This window comes from Piliocolobus tephrosceles, chromosome 1 (assembly GCF_002776525.5).
Source record: "Piliocolobus tephrosceles isolate RC106 chromosome 1, ASM277652v3, whole genome shotgun sequence".
NCBI classification, from domain to species: domain Eukaryota; kingdom Metazoa; phylum Chordata; class Mammalia; order Primates; family Cercopithecidae; genus Piliocolobus; species Piliocolobus tephrosceles.
The window spans coordinates 117482376-117507025 of record NC_045434.1 but is presented as its reverse complement, the minus strand read 5'-3'; the positions used below and the strand labels follow the sequence as shown (position 1 = coordinate 117507025).

Sequence of the window (24650 nt, the reverse complement as noted above, 5' to 3'; positions counted from 1 at the left end):
ATATTTTGATGATAGAGTCAGCATAATTTGCTTCCAAATTGTGTGTGAGGTATGAGAGAAATACAATGTGTGGATGAGATCAGTAGTTTGGCCTAAGCTCCTGAAATTGAGTAAGATTTTAGGAGGATTGTTTTTCTTTTACCAGTGGTAGGGAGAACCAAGACATTGGCTCTGGACCTGGTTAAGTTTTAATGGTAAACTAAACATAGATGGAGATGTTGATTAGGCAATTTGATATACCAAACCTGAGCATTCTGAAGTTTTGAGGTTTAGGAAAGGATGAAGAATTACAAAGGAGACTGAGAACAAGTACTATGTCAATAGAAGAATTCAGGCGGGTGGTGTTTTAGAAGCCAATTGCAGAAAGTGAGTCAAAACCACCAATGGTCGGATGGTGTTGATGGACTGAGTCCCATGAGAACTGAACAGCAACCACTGGATTCAGTCACATTGGTGTCATTCATGAGCTTGACAAGCTTTCTTTCAGAAAAGTACAGAGACTGAAATCCTATTGACATGAGATCAAACAGAATGGGAAGAGATGAACAGAAAATAAAATGAGTTAATCAATGATAGTGAACACAATGGTGTCTGTAGAGGGATGTAGGGTCAAAAGAGGCATATATCTTTTTTTCAAAAGGAAGAATCTTTAAACCCAAAGGCCATGTAGAAGTGCCCACTATGTTAGTGTGTGGAGTTGAGACTCCTACTTTACTGTTTACTTTACACTTTCTTGCTTTTCATTGCAGGATAGTTTTCACATGTGTGAATTTTTATTTTAAGAAGCTGAGACAGTAAGATGAAGATTGAAATTATTGATACAAGGAATCTGCAGCTATACTCAGAAAGCTCAGAACTTTGTGGCAATTGGTTGGGTTTTCTTTTTAATTAAAATACAATTCTTAATGTTTCAAAGTTTTATTTCTGTATTTGTCAAATAAATCTGTTCTTTCAGAGACCAATAATTAGAGGAAGAAACAAATTTTATGAACTTCTGGTACAATTTCCCAATCTGTGAGCTACCGGACAGGAGTGTTTTGGTAAGAGGCTCACAAAATCAAACTAACATTCCATTGTCTGCAGACCAGTTAATGAATGCATAGTATTTTAATGTATGTCATAGGTACAAATACAAAAATATTCTCCAAAATGGGAAGACTGGGAACAAAAATTAGAGCCATCAAAAATGCACATTTTTCCATTTCCAGGTGACTGATTAATTTGTAAACTGATTCAACCATACTCTTTGGGTTTCAATTTATTTTGTACAAAGCAATGCACACAAATACAAATGTATTAACCAACAATTAGAATGTACATGTTGTGTCTTAAATATGTTGTCATTGATATTTGAGTGGAGTTTTATTGGGATCCAATCATATCTACTTTCTGCAGGAGACAAAGTAGTTCATACCTTATCTTGACTTACAGAGGAATTACTTTTTCAACAGTCTGGAGAGGTGGACAATTTACCATACCTTCTGATCTGCATTATCTTACTTGTATGCTGAATAATAGCAACAAGATATTTTGATCAGAAAAATCGTGATATTTACTATTGAAGTAGTGGTGAAATAAGGTGACAAACATTCCGTATTTGATAAAAAACATATGCAAATCAGCTTTTGTCTTAACCAGTAGAAAAATAAGAAATAGATTAGTTACCTTCTTTGTTTTCTGCAGCCTTATATTTGTTTACGTATGCATGATGAAAAGCAGATTACTTTCTGATTACACTGAAAGTCATTCATGTTATTTGGGGTATTTTTAGGATTATGTATCATTACATTTTATTGTAAAAATGTATACTGTAGTTTTATGGAATAATAAAGAAATGACTGTCATAAAGAAATAATGTAAACATTGATTTATTTTCTTGGCAATACCTTGTAACAAGTATTTCTTATGGCTTACAGGAAAATTAGTAGTTTCTGCACTTAATTTATTGTTTAACTCATTATAATTTCAATTTATTCCTTAGCATCCCACTACCTAAATAGCTTTTAATAAAGTTGCCAATTATCTCAAAAGTCTTTTTTTCTCTGATTTTATTTTAGTTTTTGCTGTTCTTAAAATCTGTCTGGCATTTTATACTTTACTACACAACTCTTCCTTCTCTAGACTCTCTCCTTACCTGGTTTTTGTGACACTGAAGCTTCAGATTTTCTTACTTTTCTGATTCATCTTCCATCCCTACCTTCCTTTCTCCCTCCCTCCTTTCCTTCCTATCTGTCTTTCTTATTCATTCATTCATTCACTCATTCATTTTTGGCTACTCTTTGTTATTCTGATCTTTCTATGCTTTGATTCTAAAGTTTTTGCATTTGGTGATTTTTAAAATATTTATTAGTGTTTCTTAATTGTAACTCACATAGCAATCATGAGGTGAGCTTTTCTAACATAGAAACAGCTGGCCCCAACCACAGAAATGTTGTTTGTGGGGTGATTTCTGGGTCTCTTATTTTTTTTAAAAAAGCATCCTAGGTAACTTCAAACTGTAGACAGATTTGAGAACCACTACTATTTACATTCTCCTAGAGTGATCTCATCTACTCAAAAAACTTCAACTACCTACTTTACACAGAAGATTTATAAATATGTACCAGCAGCTCTAGCTTGTCTCCTGAGCCTTCGCCTGTTATATATAATTGCCAGTTTGGATTCCTTCTTTTCTCCTTTCACTCACTGAATGCTTTTTTAAGTGCTACTATGTGCTAGACAGTGTGCTAGATGTGAGGATTCAGAAATGAGCTACATATAGTTGCTGCTTTCAGGGACTTTGAGAAGTACAATATATGGAATAAAGACAATGGAAAACTAAATGTTACCGTGTCATAGTCTAGACAGAGGTAAGAAGAGGAGAATATAGGACATGAATATAAGCCAGATTAAGGCAGATGTTTGTAATTTTCACAAATTTAATTCTGGATATGTATGAAGGGCAAACTATATCTTAAAAATGGAAATAAATTTCCAGGTATAAAAGATATGGCATGGAGAGAGAGAAGATAAATCTCAGGAATAGGCACAAGGAAAACTAGGATAGAATTGGGGCAGCACCCATAGAGGCTTCTCCTTCAGAGCTTCTTCCTATTAATGATTTCCTAGTGAAATACTTTTATGTCTATACTTCATAGAACAAATTTATCTGTTAGTGAAAGAATTTTGGTCAAAATTTATATTTATGCCCTCAAATGCAAAATAATATATCGAAAATCTCATTATTTTCCAAAACAATTGGTAAAATGTCAGATTCATGTGTAGATGTTTGAAAACTCACATTGACTATCAGCAATAGGGACATGCATCTCCATTGCTATTGATGCTGTTAGAAGATTTACATTCCCATACCCTATTTGTTCCTCTCTCTGTATACTTTGTCTTCATCCTGAATTTTTTTTTTTTCATTTTTAGTTTTTGTTCTTGCCTACAGTCATGTAATGAGCAACAAAAATTAAAACAAACAAAAAAAAATGGAAAGAAAGCTCACACAAAAGGTAACAAGGGGGTTGATTAAAGTGATTACATTTGAAGCACTGTAAATATATGCAAAGAAAATGACTAACAAGAATATGAGCAAAGATGCATTTTGCAATTCATGCGTATTGGAGCATTGGCCACCTGTCCTGCAGAGTTACTGAGCCTTCTTATCGTAGAGTCCTTTGATGCACTAAATAGTGGAAACTGTCAGTTCCTCTGAGTCTGGGAATTATCTGAAATTTACTCTTCAACACCCATCTATTCAGCACTATAATGTTTCATAACCAGTGACATACTGTGCCTGCTTCAAACCTACTCCCTTCTCCATCTTCAACCTTTTAAAATTTTTATTCTCCTTCTCACTTGAGAGTAAAATTTTTTTTAATTAAATCATCTTGCTTTTTTTAATTAAATATTTTTTATTTTCTTTGTTCTAACAAAAATGTACTTATTTGTGGATTTTTTGCCTGGCTATATTGTGAATGTCAACATTTATGGCCTGGGGTGCAAACACTACACATTATTGAATAAAAATCAATGGCTTATTAACAAACATATTGATCGTTTAGTAATGAGATGAAGGTATGTTTACACATCATGCACTCTGACCCTATCAATTGTAATGAATCTAAGTTTTTTTCAAATGTTGTAGCTCCATGGTTCAGAAATTAGTGGAGGGCTTTAGCTTGATAAGTAGCCCTTGGTAATTTTATTCACTGGGAAATGAAGTCCTAGTTGATGTTCTCATGCAGTGTCAATTTTGGAGAATGGATTACTGATGTTAACCTGGAAAAGGCAATGCCTTTGCTTCATCATGCCCCGAAGACAGATTTCAAGACAGTGACCTGTTGAGAGAAGATGGAAGCAGACTCTGGATCATGGTGAATCATATCTACCATGGTAAATAATTTGTATAAAGACATCTCTGGAAAGTCTTTGATTGATCTCAATGATACGAATTTATTTGAACTTAGAAAGGTTAGTCTACTGTCAGTGTTAAAATAGGATCAAAGGAGCAATACTGAAGGCAATGAGACTAGCTAAAAGGCTGTAGAAGTAATCCAGGCAGAACATTCTGAGCATTTCACAGAAGCAAAGAAAGGAGAGTAGAGAAGTTGATGGATTTTTAGAATATAAGGAAATCAGCACAAGTGTCCAACAGGATAGCAAAGGGCATGGTGAGCATAAAATATTAATGTGTAAATGGATAACTTTCACAGTGAAAAAGGCCACTATTTTCACTGCACTGGGTAAACACATATGAAGTGGGTGTCCTGAGGAAAACTGAGAACTATGGCAACCACAATGATGTGTCATGGAGAAGAATAATAAAAAAATAAAAATAATATAAAATATTATTATTATAATAAAAAAATTCACAAGGGCATATATGTATCAGGCACTGTGGAAAGTCTTTTCCATAGGTCATTTCACATAATCCAGATACCACCCCATACAGTTAGGTTCAATTCTTACTGCCCAGTTTACAGATGGTAAAATCAAGGTTAAATAGGTTAAATCTTTCCGAAAGTGACAAATTAGTAAACCACATTCAAACACTGGCCTTTCTGATTTTCAAGTCATTCACCTCACTATTGCAATTATTGCCCTTTCATTCTGAATTGTTGACAAAGAATCTCTCAAAATACCATCCTCAAACAAAATTAGTAACAACATCGTAAGAAAGGTGTAATTGATCTTCATATGGGGAAGAGGTAGGAATACTATCACACTTTGGAAGGAATTTGTTTGATACCCACATGATCCAAGTTAGCATTTCTTGGTTTCCCCTTGCCCAATTTAATGGGAAATAGACAAGTTTAGGAATTACGCTCTGAAAAAAGCAGAGATTTTGTGCTCAGATTCTCTACTGCAAACTACCAGGAAAACAACTGAGACTAGAATTGGTGCTAGCTGAGGGTGATGGATATCTAGAATGGGTATTATAAGAGGAAGAGAAGGAATGTTATCTGTGGTCTTAAGAGTAGGCTACCATGGTGGGGGCTGTTGTTTTTACAACTTATTTTCTTAGTTTCCCCCAGTGGTTCCTGTTCTAGATGAGTTGAAATAAGTCCATTTTACCTGTCTATACTATTGAATGCAACTATGAAAGCTGGACAGAATGTATAAAGCAAATACCTGATATTCTGTAAAGTGAATAGTAGCAGGTAGTTTGGGGAAGAAGACCAGAATTTAGAACCTACGGGGAGTTTGCCTTTGTTTTATTTTCATGCTTGTATCCCCTTACCTCAAATCATTGTAGTATGAAGAACAGAAGGAGCCCTTGGGACATAGAGAGGAAGAGAGCCAAAGAAGCACTCCAGCACTAGCTCAAGGAGCATGGGAAATTCCATTTTCTATTCTCTCTTTTTTTCAAATTTCTTCTATCGCAGGTTCCAAGCCATGCTGTTGTGACAGCTCCAGACCTTTCAACAAGAGTCTTGAGGAGCCAAAATTCTGAGAGGGGGAAACTTCCTCTCTGATCAGTTGAACTGCACTTCCTTAAAGGATATGGTTGGTGATTTTCTTCTCTGCTAGTATTTTTCTTCTCCTACTACTTGGCCCCCAATGCAATCACAGAAATGCAGGGCAAAGTGCAGTAAGTAAAGCCATACCTTTCTAATTAGAAGGGTAAAGAGGAGGACATTAGAAAGTGTGGGAGAATATTGTCCGGAGGGGGTTGCTAGAGAAAAGCACAACAACCTATGAATTAGTTTATGTGCTCTTGGCCTCTCTGCTGAGCTGCATGCTTAGATCTGATTCTAATTAGAATACCAAAGACTTTGAGAAGTGGACTAACAGGCCATCTGCTGGCCAATGAGTAGAGTTCCCGTGGGACGTAATCAAACAGCCCAGCAAAGACTTTGAAGGCTGAAATGACATTGGAACCACAGTCCACAGAAGATAATTAGAATCTGTGGCCTGAAAAAGGCTGCTTATTTTAAGAGAGAGAGAGAAAAAAAAGTGAATTAGAAGGTACTCAATTCCTTAAAGCACTGGATTAGAGAAAAACTCGGGATAAGCATACCGTCAATTCGTTCAAAGGACCAACTGGATTAGATGCCCTCTCTTAGACAAAAAGAGATTTATGCTCACATCCACTATCAAAAATAAACCAGCTAACATTGTAGCTCTGGTAGAAATATGTTTAAGTAGAAATGCGAGAAACATAAAAACAGAACAAAACAAAACATCATGTCCGATATGCTCATTTTTTCCCCAGGTGTTTAGAATACCGTTTTATAAAATGTGCTTAATAATTGAAATCTTAGAATATCAATGCTTTAAAAATTATAAGTCAGATTAACCCTACTAAACATTTAAACTTACAGGTGCATGGTTTTATATAGAAAACATTCTTTAAAGTTTAAAAAGCTTTTAAATTATAAATATATATTTTTAGGCTAGCAGTGGCTCATGCCTATAATCCCAGCACACTGGGAGTCCAAGGGAGGAGGATTGCCTGAACACAGGAATTTGAAACCAGCCTAGGCATCATAGTGAAACCCTGTCTCTGTAAAATTAAATATATATAGTTTAAAAAAAAAAAAGTCATTGCTTTTGAGTTATATTTTATTTTTAAGTGCAAGTAAATGATTACTAACAGTGACACATTTTCTATTTTTATCTAGAAAAATATTAGATAAAATCTAGATATTATTTGATGAAATGAATAATTCCCCAAGGATAACAGTTACTTATTCATGAATTATAAAAGACAAGTTATTTATAACAATCTAGAATACAGCTTAATTTTGTAACAATTTGAGGTAGGCACTAATAATTTTCCCTTATGAATTTAATTGTGATTCATAGATATTTTTACTTCTGCTTCAGCTTAGTGGCATTTCAAATTTCTAATAATTGGATTACATTTAAAGATTCAAAAGGTAAAAAAGATTTAAATTTTATTTTTCTCATTTTATAAACCAAAAACACATTTCCCTGATCTCTTTTCTCACATTCACCAAAGGGGAAAAGGAAGTACAATATAATTAATAATAAGTAAGAAATTAAATACCATTGTTTTATTCCTATGCCCTATTTGGTAGTATGTTTCAATAGTGTTACAGTTTCTTTAATGGCTTTTAACCTATCCATATTTACTATTTCTCCTTGTGGATATTGCAATATTATTTTCTGAAGAACAATCTTTCATTAATCTATATCTTTAAACATTTAAATCTATACAACTCAGTTTAAATTTCTATCTATAGTTACATCTTTTTTCATTACTAATATTCTTTCATTAAGCATTCTCTCTGTCTTAAAGTTTAGTCTAGTAAGTAGTTTGCCAATTTTGTCCTTTCAAAAACTATGTTTTTCTTCTCCCCTTACTGTGTGATTTTACACTATCATTTTGTTCCTCATCATGTTGTAATACATCCTCTTCACTGTTGCTCTTGAATCCTACTTCTTTGGCTTTGTTTTTCCTTTTGTAGAAATAATGATTTATGGTTCTTAATGTCTTAAAAGTTTTGGTTGCATTCATTGAAAATTTTGCAGTGCATAAACTTTTTATATTTACAGTTCTATCCTCTCAACACTTTTAGCATCTACCTTTGTTTATTGGTGATTTGGGATATTTTCTTTTCTTTATTCTTCAGGTTGAGCAGTATCTCTATGAGGTGACGAGATATTCATTCAAAAAAAGTTTATTCTACAATCTATGATTGTTCACTCTATGAAATTTTTCAACCTGTGGAATTGTTACAGCAGGTCATCGGGTACACATGAGCAGGGCAGCAGAGGGCTCCCCCTGCAACCAGGAATGTCAGGCAACCATTAGTGATGGTCAGGGAGTTGTTAATTACCTCTCCAAAATAATAATTGGTCACAGCCAGTGCCAGGGAAAGGCAGTCTCCCTATAGATAGAAAAAAACTAAAACTGGTGATCAGCAACTTCCTAATAAGATCTCAGGAGTTGGGTAAGTATGCTCATGCGTGCACATTAAGAGGCAAAATGGCTGAGTATAACTGTTATGTGACCTTCCAGGGGCATTTGGCTGAAGGGAAGAATGCCTCAAGTGAGTATGCATTCAACTCCAGTAAACACACTGTACATGCTCCCCTCCCAAGCACATTAGGCCACTGTACGTGTGGATAGACCACCCTATGGGAAGAATCAGGGAAGAAGAGATGCAAGACCCCAAAAGTATGCCAACATAGAAATCCTCAACTCAAAAGGTCTGGGAATGACACTAATTGGAACTCTGGCTCTGTCAGCTACTTACGACTTACCACATGGTTTTCGTTTCTGTTATGCTCCAGGGCCAAGTTTTCTGGTGGCTTTTGAAGCAGACTGTCTACCTACATAGGACCTCACTCTGTGGCCCTTTAAGAATCCCACCTATTGGCTTTTATGAGCTAGCACCCCTTTGAAACAAGGGGAAATTTCTCCTTTGCCATCTGTGAGTTCCTACCCCAAGAGTTCCAAGTCCTCTGGAGGTTACCACTTTGTGTCAAGAGGGTAAATAAATGTTGCCCTTACAAATCCAAAGGCTGCTGTTTTTGTGAGCACATAAAGGCCCTTACGTAAGTATTCCTCATACATCCTCTCACTTCCTCCCATAGCCTCCATTTCTCTAATTACATCCACATCCTTTTCAACATGCATCAAGACCACCAAGGCCATATTCTAAGGGGGGAAGCAGGGAAGAGCAGCCCCTGCAAAACAGGCTTCTTGTCTACTGAAATAATGTAGGAAATGGGAGTCTGAGGAAAAGATAATCTTTTATTTATTTATTTATTTATTTATTTATTTATTTATTTATTTATTTATTTTATTTTTTTCTGGAATGCTCTGAGTGAGAGTCACTATAAGATCATGGAGTCAAGGATATAGGCTGGCCCAAGGCCACAGGCACAAGAGGCACATAGAGCAGAGATGAAGGTTAGTCCCAGGCTAACAGGTTGCCATTACAACACAGATGAAAGGTGAAGGGTACAAAGTAAGATTAGTTATTCCAGAATCCCAAGGATGAATAAGGGGTTCACTGTTCACTCCAATATCTCCTTTGTTCTCAAGTACACAATTGTGGCAGAATGGAACCGATGGTACATGGTAAGACTAGTTCATTCTGGAACCCAAATAACAATGTGGGACACCCCTTTCGGGATCATAGAAAAGTAGAGGGAACACCTTCCTTTTTCCTTTTCCTTTTTTTCACCTCTGTTTTCTCTTCACAGGTGGGTAACTGTATCTTCATCCCACAGGAAATACCCCTCAGATGCATCCCCGCAAACTAGGAAAAGTTTGATTCCCTCAAACCTTAAAACAAAAAACTAGTTTTTCTTTGTATTACTTTTTGGCTTAAAAATGAACTGGGAGGGCCAGGTGCGGTGACTCATGCCTGTAACTCCAGCATTTTGGGAGGCTGAAGAGGGCAGATCACCTGAGGTCAGGAGTTCAAAACTAGCCTGGCCAACATGATGAAACCCCGTCTCTACTAAAAATACAAAAATTTGCTGTGTGTGGTGGCAAGCACCTGTAATCCCAGCTACTAGGGAAGCTGAGGCACGAGAATTGCTTTAACCCGGGAGGTGGAGGTTGCAGTGAGCTGAGTTTGTGTCACTGTACTCCAGCCTGGGTGACAGAGCGAGACTCCACCTAAAAAAGCAAACAAACAAACAAACAAAAAACTGGGAGGCAATTACAAAAGTCAGCCTTGGAACCCAGTGACCCCGTGCAGGACATCCTCAAATTCACCTTCTCAGTCTTTTATAACTGAGAGTAGAATAAAGAGGACTGGGCTAAGAAAAAGGAAAAATGCAGAGACAGGAGGCAGACTCAACTATGGGCTGTTTTACAAGCTCTCCAGCACCCTCCAGGCTGCCCTAAGGAGAGGCTTCCAGGTAACTGCCATTGGTGCAGGAAGCCAGGCCACTGGAAGGCAAACTGCCCCAACGGCATATACATAGGGAAAAGCCCTGTGTGACTTGCCTTCTCTACCACAAGGGCCCCCAGGACAGAATTCTGACTCTTAATGGCCTTTAGTGGAAGGGGCTCTCTGCTCCAGTAGCTAACAACTCAGATATCATCAACAGAACAAAGCCAAAGGCAACTCTGGAGGTGGCAAGTAAAATTAAAATGCTCCTTTTGCATTCAAAAGCTGCCTACTCTGTGCTAATCTCCTTCTCTAAGCAACTCTCCTCCAAATAATGTTGCATAATCAGGGCAAATGATATCCCCTTCCTTCAAAAGGAAAGATTCATACGCCTTTATATTACTTAAGGGATCAATTACTATTCTCCTACCAGTCCCTGGTAAAGTTGAAATACCCCAGACTTCTGTAGGGCAAAAATAGCCTTTCCACAATTTGTGCTCACTAATATTTACTCAACCTGTGAATTCATTTTTCTCTGTAATATCCCTATTTCTCCCAGACAAGCTAACTAATTTGTCAAACAATAACTTCAACCTGAACGGTCCTACCTCTGGGGTTTAGAAATAGCCCACACTTATTCAGACAAGCCCTAGCAAAAATCTAACTGAGCAATCTCTTGAGGGGGAATAACTTCTACAGTATGCAGATGACTTCTTTATCTGCTCTCCACTCACAGGAGGTGCACAGTAACATGCAGTACAAACCATAACTTCCTAACAGAAGGAAAATGACTTATGTCTAATTACAGTTATGGGTGGCATGTGCAGTATCATAGAACATAGGGAGCTTTTTCCTCCCCACAGAGGAAAACTTAAGATCAGATGAGACACCTGGAAAAGATCCCTTTGCTACTAACAAGTGTCTTCTTGAACTTCTGATTCACTGTTGCTGCAATGGGTGGGTCTTTCTCTGGCTTCACTGAGCTCCTTGCCTTCCCCAACCCATTGCAGTCAATGCTTTTCTCTCCCTCTTTCTTTCCTTTCCCTTTCCTATCTTTTGTGTTAGAATATGCATTCCTATTCTCCTGTTTTCTCTGTGTGTGTTCTAAAATGGACAACTAGGGGCAAGTTTGAAACTTTCCAGCTCGGTATTGGTTGCTAAGAGAAGTGGCTAACTAACGTCTATGTTTTGTCAGGCATATTTTGCTCTGGCCAAAATGGAAAATAATAATTTGGCTACTCCATGAAATCACTTGGGCAGCATCTTACAATATTAAGAGGATTTTTGGTCTGTGGTTTCATGAAATAAAAAGATAATAGTAATTTTTCTTTGTTTTGCAGCTTGGCCCCCAGGGCTATAATACAGAGAGCAAGGTTGCTAGGGCTGCTCAGGGAAAGGGAACCCAGAAACCTGACATGCTGACAAAAGGGTAAATTCTTACCAGCCAGAATTACAGCCTCTTTCTCTATGCAAATCTACCATAGCAATGGTAAAAATCACTGTCTCCTCTGCAATATTTTCATTAGTAAGAAAAAGGATTTGTGAAGCTAGTTTCAATTGTAGCGAATCTGGTGTACTTTGTGCTATACATTTATCTTTCTGTGTTGTGCTATATTGGAGAGTGATACCTCAGGACAGAACATGGGCTTAGGATCTCGTAGCCCACTGGTCAAGGCAGCCTATAAAACTTCAGTTACAAACTTTACTGCAGGTCCTTGAAACCAACCAACCAACCAAAAAGCTAGATGAAGTTTCCCTCTTGTCTTGTTTTACCTCCTTGGGAGTTTGATCTTGTAACTGTGTGGCAATACTTTCTTTTGTTCTCTGCTGTCTGGAGGACAGGAATTTTTGAGTTTATGTTATAGTTAGCACTTTTTTTTTTTGAAATGGAGTTTCACTCTGGTCTCCCAGGCTGGAGTGCAGTGACTCTATCTCAGCTCACCACAATCTCTAACTCCCAGGTTCAAGTCATCCTCCTGCCTCATCCCCCTGAGTAGCTGGGATTTACAGGCACAGGCCACCATGCCTGGCAAATTTTTGTACTTCTTTCTTTTTTTTTTTTTGTAGAGACAGGGTTTCATCCTGTTGGCCAGGCTGGTCTCGAACTTTCAACTTCAGGTGATCTTCCCGCCTTAGCTTCCCAAAGTGTTGAAATTACATGAGTCACCATGCCTGGACACACTCAAAATTATTTTGAGTGAATTAAAAGCCCTGATAGCTCAAAATTGGCTGCCTCCAGGAACCTTCTGGAAAGAGCAATGAAAACTGTTTAATTCTGTAGCTCAGCAGCTAAGTCTTCACCATTTTATAATGGTGGCCAGGGCTCAATTCCTGGTGTAGGGAATGAGTCCTTTCACATTTACCTGAGGCCTTTAGCATTTATGGATTCTCTGCCCCTCCAGAATCAACTTCTGACTTCCCTTCTTGAATTTTTCTTTCTCTGAGCACCTGTGGGATTACTTACCTCAGTCTCTCCTTCTGGCTTATGGCTTATGCCCCTTAGTCAAATTCCTTCTTCCAAGGAGGCAAGAATTGAGGTTGCTGCAGACCCATATGGATTTGAGGCCGATAACAGAAATTTTTTCTGTTAGATTTTTCTGGTAGATTCTGGGAATATCTCTCTCTCTTTACACACACACACACACACACACACACACACACACACAGTGTCTTTATCTCTCCAAATATCACTTGTTGCTCCTTCTTTATTAGATATGTTGAAACTTCTTGCTCCATTTTCTGTGTTTCTTAGTTTTTCTTTAGTTTCATTGATTATTTAACCTTTCTGTGCTACATTCTTAAAGATTTTCTGCATTACATATTGTAATCAATTAATTTTTCTTCAGCTATATCTAATTGTTAAATTCGCTTTTAGTTGTAACTATTCATGTTGACATTTTTACTAATTTTTTAATCCCTAGAGTTCCTATAGAAATTTGCTTTGTGTTTAGCTTCATAACTGTCCTTTCCTATTTAAGAAATTCTTATTTTTACATATACTATTTCATCACTTTATATAATATCTATAAATATAGTTGCTTTATAGTTATTTTGGATTATTCTAATACCTTTTCCTTTTCTTTTGGCATTTTATTCAGTGTGTTGATTGTCTTTCTTGGAAGTATATGCTCTTTTCAATTTGATATTTTATGTTTAAGAGCTAATCTCCTGACCAAGTTCCTCCCTTTATGGTAACTTCCTGTTTGCTTAAATCCTGGTCCCTCAGAATGGATTGGTCTTTAGTTCAAAGTCTTCCTTGTGACTATAGGTGCTGAACCTTTAGGTTCTGATCCCATGTGTTCACAGCAGCAACTTGGGAAGCCCACTGAAGCTCTTTTTCTAATAAATGAGTTTATTATTATTTTTTTTAATAAATGGATAACACAGTTCCAGTTTTAGACTTAATAAGTGGATCCTGATTGTAATTTTCTGCCAAATGTGAGATACTTGTCTTCTCTTCTCAGGTGGCCTTCTAACTCACATGCCATTTGTCTCACATCAAATCACAAAATTCAGTACTTTCTCACCATCATGAGATTAATTTGTATTTTTAATCAAGATATTTCTTTCTTATTTTCAAATATACATACATATTTTTAACCAAGAGTACTGAAGTGCACTTGTGTACAACTGTAGTTTGTATACAATGAAATGTACTCATTTTAAAGGCATGCTTCATTGAGTGTTGACCAATGTATGCACAATCAAGGGATATAATAAAGGTATATAAGAGCTCCATTACCATATCAGCTTTCTTTATGTTCATTTCCTTATTGTTTATATAATTTTAGAAACCATTTTAAAGTTATAGAAAAATTGTAGCACAAATGACTTTTTTCCTAAACCATTTGAAAATAAGTTGTCAAACCGATGCTCCATCACCCTGAATATAATTTGGATAATTCTTAAAAACAAACCAGTCTTCTTATATAACCACAATTACGACTATCAAAGTAAAGAAATTGACTCATACATTACTACATATAATCTTCAGACCTCACTCAAATTTTTCTTTATTTTTCAGTAATGTACCTTATGGCAAAATAATTTTGTTCAAAATAATGTATTATATTTAGTTGACAGGTCTTTATAAGTCTCTTCCAGCCAGAACATTTCTGCAGTTTTATTTTCACTTGTATGCCTTAAATTTAAAGATAACAGATCCATTATTTTGCAGAATGCCCTCAATTGTTTTTTGACTGATATTTTCTCATAACTAGATTTAGATTATGTTTCATTGGCAAGAGTATTAGACAAGTAATATGTATTCTTCTCATTGCTTTCTGCCAGTTGTGTACAGGTTCAGGTTACCTTTCTTATTACTATGTTGTTTACTTTGATTCTTTCACAAAAGTCATGTATTAACAGCTTTCTCCCCTGTGAAGGGATTCTTTTGCTCTTTATAATTATTGAATAATTTGTGTAGAGGTGTAGTACTTTGGAATAACTCAATATAATATTCAACTTTCAATATATTAGTATATTTATATATTATTTCAGTGTGGATGCATGTATTATCATTTAATGGATAACAACTTATTGTTAATTTTTATTTTGATATTTATCTTTTCTTAGAGTTGGCCAGTGAGAGAGAGTGTGCCTTCAAGCTGGCTTCTATGTCCTCTGGGCATGTCCTTATTCTTCTTTAAGCACTTCCTTGCTATCTGTCACAATAAATGTTCCAGGCTCATCTCCTAATTGCCCTGCTCCACCTCCAGATTCAGCCATTTCTCCAAGGAGTCTTGGTTTCTTTTAGTGGATAATGATATTTATAATTCAGCATGTGAATACTAGGTGTGCTCATTACTATTGGTGTTTTATTGTGCCCAGATTCTCTTAGCAAACAGACATAAAACACGTGTATCCATATATATACACACACATATATGTATGTATATATGCACACATATATGTATACATATGTGTGTGTATATGTGTGTGTTTATACCTGTATGTATATAGCTCACCCCAGGCTCTGCCCTCATGTTGGTGCCATACTTACTCCACTCAGATTCTGATAGCCCACGTCAGGTTGCCCATGTGCATGAACAGCCTCTTTGCAGCACTTGTGCTGGACGCCCAACCCACGCCAGGCCCACAACCTGTGACGGTGCCTTCTCGTTCTGCTCCAGCATGACTCTCAGTGCCAGTTCTTCTGCACCTTCAAATGTTAGTCTTCATTTTGGTTATATTGTTCCTTCCTTCCTTTCCTTTTTCTTTCAACCTCCTGTAGGATATTATGTGATTAATTATTCATTGTTTATCTATATTTGTTTTCTTTCTTTACACTGGTTCCTGCTTTCTAACCTAAACTATCTGCCTACACACTGCCTACTTTTCCTCATGCCACACCTTCATCATTTTCCTTAGTTTCACTTTTAGACATTTTAAAAAAGTCTGTGTTCTTTCTCTTCCCATTCTCAGCCAATCACTATCATCTTGTTTTGAGTCTCATTATTCTAGTAAAAATGATCTCTTTAATTTTAACTGTGACTTCACAAGTTAAATACAGCCTCCTGTTTCAGTTTTTAAGTTGCAAAACTTAATATTATCACATTATTTTTTAACAATGTATAAAATGCAGAAAGATTCACTGAAAGAATTACTACAGCTCCTAAAATTCTAAGAAATTCAGGCCTATTGATAGAACAACCCAATAAAATCAAAGAAAAAATATTCTTAATAGTATAACAAAATTAACATATCAGAACTTTCAAATGAATTAATTTATATCTGTGCTTAATAATGTTTTTCAAAATTTAAATAACATTATAAATGGAACAACATTACAATTACTTTATATCATATATCATATAATATTTGTAAGATCCCGGTAATACTTATTTCAAAACTACCTAGCATTTAGGATGTTACAATAGATTTTTAACTTTAACTTGTACACACACACATACACACACACACATAAATATATATGTGCATATATATATGTGTGTGTGTGTGTGTGTGTGTGTGTGTGTGTGTGTGTGTATGTATTTAGAGACAGAGCCTTGCTCTGTTACCCAGGCTGGAGTATATGCAGTAGTGCAAACATGGCTCACTGCAGCCTGACCTCCTGGGCTCAAGTGATCCTCCTGCCTCAACCTTCTGAGTGGCTGGGACTACAGGGGTGTGCCATCATGCCCAGCTAATTTTTAAAACTTTTTATAGAGATGGGGTCTGTTTGTGTTGCCCAGGCTGGTCTTGAACTCCTTCCTAGTGTCAAATAATTCTCTTGCCTTGGCCTCTCAAAGTGTTGCGATTACAGATGTAAGCCACAGAACCAGACTTTCAGTTTTGATAGCAATAAAAATTATTTTTATACTAAAATATAGATGAATAAATAGGTAACTTCTGTTTATAATAAGGAAAACTTCTTGTGTGCCTTGAAAAGCTTTGAGAAAAAAAGTCAATCATGGAATGGTTCGAGAAAAATATTTAAAAAGATGCTCTCTCTGTGTGTGTGTGTGTGTGTGTGTGTGTGTGTATATAAATTTGAGTGCCAAAACAAATCATCTTATCTTTATAAATTGACGGAAATTACATTTGGATGCGCTTTAAAGCACTTGAATTTATAAATATTTGGTGAGAATGCCTAATCACATTTATATCTCCCTTGTTTAAAAGATTTATCACATGCTGGCAAAGGCTAAATATGGTCTGGTTAACTGATATAGCATACAAATATTTGCCTGGGAGCAAGCTGTGTAACCATGCTTTATTATAACTGGTAATTGGGTAGCTGGCAAAGGATAGATAACTCTGTGAGAGAAGGAAACACAAAAAGGAGTTCAGGATGTTTATTCCAATCCCAATATGCACATTCACAGGCAAATTGTGTGCTTTATAACTACACTTGTAAGTTAAGCATTCATTTATTTTATCAAATGTTTATTGAGTACCTACTATGTCACTGGGCTAGTTGCTAAACAACAAAATTGAATAAAAGGCACAGTTGCCCTGAAGAATTGATCTTATCATTTAGTGACTTTAGTGTTGAAAACTGATACACAAGCAGCACATTTCATTATAAGCTTTTAAGTGCTATGATAAGGATATGTTCAAGATGTTTTTCCGCTGATTAAGAAGTCCCTGAGACAATACCAGTCCTGAGGCTAAGACACTTTAATACATAAACGACTTTGTGTGATGATGTTTTCCTTTTGTCATCAGAAACTCCTGTACAATGATTTAAGCCTCTATGCCTTGGATATAAAGCTGCTCCTGACACTCGCCTATAAACATGATTCTGAAAGTATGTATATGTAGCATGTGTCAAATGTAAATATGCAATAAGGATTTGGTTATAGTTATTTGTTTTAAAATATCTTTTCATCTTTTAAATGTTTCAGCAGATCAATTATGAAAGCACTGCTCAGTCTTGATATGGCCTGTGTTTGTTTGACTGCTCCCATTAAATCACAATCTTACTCAGTTGGCATTCTGAGAAGGGGAAGCCCAAGGATATCTGTGGTATTTTGACAAGTAGACTTTACAATACACAGGAGGAACTGCTATTCCTCCTCTGGTCAAGAGAGGACAGCCCAGCTCCTTCTCAAATATGTATTTGTCAGGAGTATGAAAACCAAAGTCTTTTTTCTCCTCCTTGACTAGCCATCTTTCCCTTTCCTAACAAGGTCTCTGGAAGATAGAGAGAGAATCTTCTGCAAGTAATTTTTATTTGCATTTGTCATAATTAATGTAGTTAAAAGTTATACATTCTTTCAAATTCATCTCTTTATTGAATTGTGTGCCATTAGATCACTTTTATTTTGTGGAGCTTTAGTACTTTTCTGTTTGTACAAAATGTAACACTTTTATAATTTGATTGGAGTAGATTTTACATGTGAATACTCAATGTGAATTATGTGAATACTCAATGGTTTTTTAGTGGATTTATCAAGTTGTGAAAAATACTAGAAGTCAGTTTTAGAACATTTTCAGCAACCCATTAAGATCATTAATGTCCACTAACTGTTAATCTTCACCTTGCCATCTGTCCCCGTGCCCCCACCATAGAAAACCATTAATCTACTCTGTGTCTATAGATTTGTCTTTTCTGAATATTTTCTATAAATTAGAATCATGAAATATGTGGTGTCTTTTATCTGGCTTCTTGTACTTAGCATGTATCAATAGTTCATTCTTTTTACCACTGAATAATAATTCATTGTAATAGTATTCCATTGATATGTCTATCAATTCACCAGTTGATGGACAATTAAGTTATTTTCAATTTTTGGCTCATGAAAAATGCTGCTAAGAACACTCATGTGCAAGTCTTTGTGTGGTTATGTAAGATTTAACATTTTTTGACATCATATTGTCCTCAGTTTAGTATCATTTGAAATCAAAATCAAGTATGTGTTTTCTATTTATATGATTATTTTGAAGATGAAGTGCAATATGTGAAATTGAATTATGCTTTCTTTATCCACTTTTAAAGCTCTCCTTTGAGATTAATAATAAGTTAAAATGTAAAAACTAGTTTTTGATTTTTTAATGTTTTTCTTACTTATAATTTTCATTATTGTACTCTTACACTGTCTTCTAGGAAATTTTCTGTAATCTTTTCTATAAATGTTTCTACTTTCTATGTCAAAAATCTTGTCCCTTACTGTCTTATATATCTCACTAATTTATTAACAAGCAAATTTTGTTTTCCTAATAATTTTGCTTTATTCTACATATTTTAATTTTATTTGATCCAGATTCTTTTAATAATTCTACTTTCAGTTCATCCTTCCCTTTCCTTATGGCTCTCAGTTTCTTTTATTTTCCATCTTATTCTTCTTTGAAAGTAAATATTGTCTCAGGTTTTAATCTTTTTAAAATTATTCATGCTTTCTCATTTAACACTCTTTCTCATCACTTACTCAGGTACTCAATACCTAAGTTTTTTTGTACATAAAATAAAAAAAAAGTACCAAATTGATTAATAGTCAGTAATGACAAATCAGTTTCCTAATAGATGGATAAATTGAATAAAACCTGGTACCAAAGAAATACACAAAGAAATATAATCTAACTAAATGTGAGGGAATCATCCAGAGCTTAAAATAACAAATAGTAAGAGAATGATTTAATACCAGTCAGAATTTTAGATCTTACTAAAAAAGAAATTAATTATTTGAGTACCTGAAGTATATCTGGGCTACATTAGGCTCCATAGATGTTTTAAGTTATTTAATCTGTTTTAATAGTAACATGATTTACATGAATGCAGTTCTTTCTCTCATACCAACAAAACTGAGGTTCAGAAAGGTTAGGATTGTAGAGAATTCTTGATAGGGTCTTTTGGCTTTGCTTCTATAACACTATGCACTTCTTTTGCCAGTTTCTATATTGGACTGTGTCGTTCATTGTACAAGTCCTTAGATAGCATATATAAGTAAGAGCTGGCTGGGGCCAATGGCTGGGTATATACCTGATCCTTGTTTACTAGCAGAAGCTCTCTGTTTCCTCGGACAATGGGCTGATTCATGGAATGCACTGTGCTCTGGGCTGCCTGCTTAGTTGTGGTTATGGAGGACAGGGGAGCCAGGAAGGGCAGGGCCAACTGAAGGTCCTCTGTGGCAAGTACCAAACACCTAGCACTTCCTCAGTTCTAAATTATCTGCTCAGGGATGGAGGGCAGTCTAAGCGCCTAATCTAGGAGAGTGGGTTTACCAGATGCCTTGAGATCTGCCGGGGTGTGGGGCAAAGAAGCTTCCCTTGCACAAAGATCTCCACACAGGACAGGTTGGGTGACTCGGGCTGTTGCACCAGGCAAGTAGGTGCTCCCAAAGTCTGGAGATTTGTCTGGGCATAGAACAGAGAGAGTCCCACAACAATAACAAAAGAAAAAAAAAAAAAGAATTGACAAGTGGGACCACATTAAACAAGAGCTTTTGATTAGAAAAAAAAAAAAATCTATCAACATAGTAATAGACAACCTATGGAATAAGATAAAATATTAGCAAGCTATGCATCTGGCACAGTTCTAATATTCAGAATCTATAAGGAAATTAATCAAACAAGCAAAAAACAACCAGATAAATACAGTAATAAATTATTCATAAACACTAAATAGCATTCCATTTTATTGGCATTTTATCTTTGTTTGTTGCACTTTTCCTCTGCTCCATCAGTGCTTCCTGGGATCAGATCCTCTCCCACAAAAACTGTGTATTCAAGTCCATGTCTCAACATTAGCTTCTGAGGGAATCAAACTTAAAACAAGGGAATCTATTGTAAAAATATAAATTGTTTCAAAATTTATAAAATGTATATGAACTCCTGGATGATGCGTGAAGGATTATCAAGGTAATTTAATTATCTTTGATATTTAATATTTTATATTTGAATTGAATTAAGAATTGATTTGTGAGAAGAAAAATGACTCAGTACTTCCTTGTCATTGTTTTTGATTTCATTTTCTTTTAATTGGACTATATTCAGCCATATAAAACTAATTATTCTTTTAATTATTCGAGCATTTAATTTCTAGTACCCAAATACGTAAATAATTAAGTGTAGTTTTCAATATACTGAATATTTCACATTAATCTAAACATGTATTATAATAAATACCTAGTCTATTAATACTCATTCCCTTTGATAAATATCATTAGAAAAAAATTGCTGTGGAACATTGTATTTGAATATATTTATTTAACAGTGATGTCAGCATGATTATTGTAATTTTATTGCTAGTTATTAAAGGTATGTCTATGTTTTATACTAAGCATATATTTTTCTATTATGAATGTTTTTCCTTTTCTTATAGAAATGATAAAGAATCCCTTGGATATCAGATCTGATACATTTAAATATGTAAAGATTATAATTTGATTCCAGGAGTTGGAGTTTGTCTAATTGTGTTTTTACATATTTTTGGAGAAAATCACTCTGATCATCCTGAGATGGTCAGAAACATAGAAATTATAAGTAGATACCACACATAAAAACTGAATACACTAGAACTGCATGCTTTACTGTTTGTTCTTAGAAGTGTTTCATTTCTAGAGAAGCATCCTGCTGCTGTGGTTATCTTTTTCAGAGGTTGCTCAAATTCCATGAGGACTTCTTTTGGATAGCTTACCACAAAGATTACATTCTCTTTGGAGTTCAGATACCATACATCAAAACACTGGAGCTTTTGCAAGTTTTCTCTCAACAGGGAAAATGTATCCCCTACAAACTAAAGGCAAAGTCAAAAGAGCAGTAAACAACTTTCTAACTTTCTTCTCCTGGTTTCTTTCCTCATTAAAAAATATGACCACACTATGCTCTTCTTATAGTACACTTCATTATTCACACTAAATCAATGACATGAATGTTGTAAGTATGTAATTGCTATAGGCACATTCTTATATTTGCTTGCTTCTTTTGGTTTATGGCTTGCTTAAATATAAGCGAGAAATAATCTTGATTTTGAAATAAATAATTTCTAAATTTAATTATTGCATGTTCCAAAGTAGACAAATATCAGCCTTTCTGGAATAACATAATGCAAGGATATAAACAAAAGCAAATCACATATTTCCTTCAGCTAATTGTGCTGTACCCTCTTATGTTATATTTTACCTTCTCTTGAAAATAGGGAACATTCAAGTTCTAGAATTGATTTATAACCATCAATGATTATAACCAGTGACTATCCCCTCAAGGAGGATTCCCCTTGAGTTTTATTGCACATACCCAGTTTGAAAGAGTTACGGTGATGTTTCCAAATATAAATGTATTTTATCAAGTTCTTTTACTTGTAGTTAAGATGTTGGTTTTTTATCTATTTTTTAATTTTGTTACATACATTTATAACTCATATTTCCTTAATAAGAATGCCTACTTATTTTCCAATGTCCTTTATCCTGTTAATTGCTTTCAACCTTAAATTACACCTTGTCTTATATTTATATCACTCTACTTGCTTGCCTTTTGTTTGCGTACACTTGTTATCTATTTGTTCATCTCTTAATTTTAACCTTTAATTATTACCATGATTAGGGTGTGTTTATGGTAAAGATCATTTAGGATGTTTTTTAACCCTAAACTGATTTCTGTGTTTCAATGGAAGATTTTAATCTGTTAACATTATATGTAATTAATGATATACTAGATTTTTATTTTACTTCATATTTATTACTTATTTATAGTTTTCTTTTTTTCACTTCATTCATGCTTGCTTCTGTGATCAAAGTCTTCTTCATTACCCTTTCTTTTCCTTGGTAAATGGAAATACTGCCCATTTCCATTTATTAACAGATATAGTCACTTTCCCTGATCTTATAATCAAGTACTATGCCCCAAATGTTTTCTCATGACAGATGTTCAAATTCCCCCAAACACAAATAAGATGGATCTTTCCAGTATTCTAATTTCCAGTACTCTCATCTCCTACTCTTTCTTCATTTTATAGATAACATTGTAGTAATTTATTTTTCCCTTCCTTTCTTCACTTTCTTATTCTCATTGTTTTGCTTTTGTGAAGATAGTCTAGCACTAATTTCTCTTAACGATAGCTCCTTTCTATTTTAAACGTTCTTCTTTAGCTTTTCTACTTCTCATTTCTATGCATTTATTCAGCTTTTCTACTTCTCATTTCTATGCAGTCTATACTTGTCCATAAGCATATCTCACAAGGTTTATGGCTCACTTCTTTCCTCTAATTATTTCCTCATCTTAAAATCCTCATTATTTTTCATTTGATGTTTGCTTAGAATCTTTATTCAGATGTTTGTCTCAAGTTTGGAGTGTGATGGCAATATATACTCCAGGAATTCTTTCATGCCTTCAAATATTTTTCTTTTTCTCTGGCAGATAAATAATATATTTGGGTTGAAATCTTTCTCTGCCAGTAATATATCAATACTGCTCAGCTGTTTTCTAGCTTCCAGTGCTGCAAAAGGAGATGCAATTGCCAGTCTGAATCTATATATATTTCCTAGGTAAGTTTCTTTTTACTTTCTCTCTAGAAGCTTATGATATTTCCTTTCAACCTAACACATGTTATTATGATTTTCATTATTGTGTATCTAGCCTAGAACTTAGGGAGATTTTTGATTTTTGATTTACAAACTGACGTATCTTCGATCAATTTTTAAAATGAAATATATATATATATATTTTCATTTGTGCTGCTTCTGAAACTTTTATAGTTCATGTTTTAGGACTCCTGAATCTATACTCCAGTCCAAGTCTCTTGATTTTTGTATTATGATTTCTCTATTTTTGCATTATGCTTTTCTTTTCTTTCTTTTTTTCTTTTCTTTTCTTTCTTTCCTTTTCTTTTTTTTTTTCTGTTTCATAAAGCTTTATTTCCACTTGTTCCAAGGATTGAGAGAGTGCTCCAGGGTAGTTCAAAACGCTGCCTAGTAGCTCCTAGGAGGCTTAGGCAGAAGCCCTGTTGCTTTATGAGGGGCCCTTCAGAAGTCACTGGGCACAGTAGGCCCCTAGTCGTGCTTGAGAGTGAGCCTTTCAAAGAGATAGTCACCTAGCCCAGCCTCTGGGCTGGCCAGCCTATGGAGATGGGTAAGGTAAGGTGGTCACTCATCTTTTTGGGGAGTTTTGCTTCCTTACGTAGGAAGTGACTCTCCAGGAACCGAGGGTATGAAGATCCGAAAGGGCCTGATTCCGTTTTTTCTCCAGGCTATGGTGGCTTCCGTGGCATCCAGGATTTTATCCCACTAATGTTGAGCCAGTATCTGCATGTCATGGAAGAGAGCGCGGCCGCCATGTTGGCTTTGCATTTTCAGGAGATGTTCTATGCCCTCGAGCTTCTCCTCGGACATTCGCCAAAGTGACCCACGACTTCTGGAGACACATTATCGCGGTGGGAATAGAAGCCCAGACAGAGGTAGATGTAGGAGGCCCGCTGGTGCAAATTGACCAGGCTGTTGATGGTTGCCTCAACCTCTGTGGAATAATTTTGACGAATCTGGGAGCTCATGGTTGGTTGGCAAGAAGGAGCTAACCACAAAAACGGTGTTGGCTGGCCCCAGAAGCAGGAGATGGCCGAGAAGATGGTCCCAGAGGTTGCAAGTGGAGAGGAGATCCCAGGGTAGTTGGAGGCTGGAAGAAAGAGTCCCTGGATCTGTTCCGTCCAAACAATGTTGAAGCAAGACACAGATCTCTGGGCCCTCCGAATGGGCTGCCAATTTATTTCTTTCTTTTTTGAGACAGAGTATCGCCCTGTCACTCAGGCTGCAGTGCAGTGACTTCCGCCTCCCGGGTTCAAGCAATTCTCCTTTCTCAGCAATCCCCGAGTAGCTGGGATTACTGGCACACACCACCAGGCCCAGCTAATTTTATATTTTTAATAGAGACGAGGTTTCACTATGTTGGCCAGGCTGGTCTCGAACACCT

At 35.7% G+C, this 24650-nt stretch overlaps 1 pseudogene; it reads right to left on the bottom strand.

The window, feature by feature from the left end:
• Nucleotides 1-23737: 23737 nt before the first annotated feature.
• On the bottom strand, nt 23738-24234 carry LOC111525483 (annotated as a pseudogene).
• Nucleotides 24235-24650: the final 416 nt, after the last annotated feature.